Source organism: Olea europaea, chromosome 19 (genome assembly GCF_002742605.1).
Source record: "Olea europaea var. sylvestris chromosome 19, O_europaea_v1, whole genome shotgun sequence".
Lineage (NCBI taxonomy): Eukaryota > Viridiplantae > Streptophyta > Magnoliopsida > Lamiales > Oleaceae > Olea > Olea europaea.
The window spans coordinates 7573622-7576050 of record NC_036255.1 but is presented as its reverse complement, the minus strand read 5'-3'; positions in this window follow the sequence as shown (position 1 = coordinate 7576050).

Genomic DNA, 2429 nt, shown 5'->3' with positions numbered 1-2429 from the left:
TGGTCATTAAAAGCGTAGTTTAACCTGCATCGTCCAATCACTGTGAGCACCATAAGAATGAGTAGAAGGAGAACATTCTTAGTAATTTACACAGATATACATGTTTTAGTTGTCCCTTTGAACCTAGATCCTGGGATCTCCATTCAGCTAGGTTGGGTTTCCACTATGATACCTTTTAACGTCATAGGCTGCAAGCCCATTCCCCTCGATGCTATTACAACTAGCTCTCGAGTTAGCCCTTTGGTTAGCGAATCTACAATATTATCCTTTGACTTCACGTAGTCCAGAGTGATAATACCTTGTGAGAGTAGTTGTCGAATGGTATTGTGTCGTCTTCGAATATGGCGAGACTTACCAGTATACATATTGCTATGTGCCCTGTCAATTGTTGATTGATTATCGCAATAAACACAAATTGCAGGCATAGGCTTTGACAGAATCATACCTGGGAGGATGTTCTTATCGTGGCTGAAAACGACACTGATGTACATAGGCGTGCAGCTTGGGACGCTTGGAAAAGTGCTGATTTTTTGTGCCGTAACTATGTCTTGGATGGACTACAGAATTCTCTGTATCACGTATATGTGGTAAAGAAGTCTGCTAAGGAGCTCTGGGAGTCCTTAAAAAAGAAATACAAGACCGAGGATGCCGGATCTAAGAAATTTTTAGCCAGTCGGTGTATGGACTTTGAAATGGCTGATTCACGTTCAGTGGTGAGCCAAGTACAGGAGTATCAAGTGCTTTTGCAAGAAATGCATGCAGAGGGTCTGATCATGTCAGAATCTCTACAGATGGCTACTGCTATTCACAAGCTACCTCCTCAGTGGAAGTCTTTCAAAAGCTATTTGCAGCATAAGAGGAAAGAGATGTCTTTCGAGGATTTAATTATCAAGCTACGCATTGAGGATGATAACAAACGGGCTGAACGTAAGTTAGAGAATTCTTACTCTGAGAAGGCTAATGTATTGGAGTACGGCCAAAGTTCTGGTACTAAGAAAGTTCACTCCTTTAAAGTCAAACAGGGTAATGGAAATTGAAAAGATAAAAAACAGGCTACGAAAGGGTCTCAGTTGAAGCCTGCAGGTAGGGTAGGAAAGAAACCTAAGTTCCAGCTCAATGAAAAGTGCTTCAATTGTGACAAAGTTGGACATCGATTAGCAGACTGTCGTCAGCCTCGAAGGGATAATAAGTAGCGTCCTTAGGCTAATATCGTTAGAAATGAGAGAGATCATCTCTCAGATGAAATGTCTGAGCTAAACCTCACGGCGGTGATTAGTAAACCTGGTGGGGTCTAACCCAAAGGAGTGGTGGTTGGACACGGGGGCCACTTGCCATGTCTGCTCCAATAGGAGCATGTTCACTACTTTTGCACCAATTACAAATGGTGAAAAGTTGTTCATGGGAAACTCTGCAACTTCTGAAGTTCTTGGTAAAGGCAAGGTGATCCTGAGATGACATCTGGCAAAGAGCTTACTCTGACTAATGTGCTGTACTTGCCAGAGATTCGCAAGAATCTGGTCTTTGGGTCTCTTCTGAGCAAGAATGGGTTCTGCATGGTCTTTGATGCGGATAAGCTGATGATTACCAAAATAGGAGTTTATGTTTGGAAATGCTATATGACTGATGGTCTGTTTAAATTGAATGTAATTGATGTAACCCCAACTATTATGAGTAATGAGAAAACTCCTTCTGTTTAACTTGCTTGAGTCTCCTAATCTGTGGCATGGTAGATTAGGTCACGTAAATTACAATGATTTACGTAGACTAAGCAAACTAAATTACTTGCCTAGGTTTCAAATTGATTCAAATAATAAATGTGAAACATGCGTTGAATCTAAGTTTACTAGGTCTTCGTTTCATAGTATTGAAAGAAGTATCGAGCCATTGAGACTAGTCCATAGTGATGTATGTGACTTGAAATCTGTCCAAACACGAGGCAGTAATAAGTATTTTATTACTTTTGTCGACGATAGCACGAGATATTGTTATGTGTACTTGCTTAAAAGCAAAGACGAAGCTATCGATAAATTTATTCTTTATAAGAATGAAGTTGAAAATCAACTTAGTAAGAAAATAAAGGTGCTACGGAGCGATCGTGGTGGTGAATATGAATCACCATTTGGTGAATTTTGTGCTAAACATGGAATAATTCACCAAACTACTGCACCTTATTCACCTCAACAGAACGGAATTGCTGAATGTGAGAATAAAATTTTAAAGGAAATGATGAATGCTATGTTGATTAGTTCTGGATTACCACAGAACATGTGGAGAGAGCTATTCTTTCCGGAAATTACATCTTGAATAAAGTGTTAAGAAAGAATATGGATAAGACTCCGTATGAATTTTGGACAAATCGGACACCTTCATATAAATACTTACGAATGTGGGGGTGTCTTGCTAAAATTGTGGTGCCTCCTCCTAAGAAG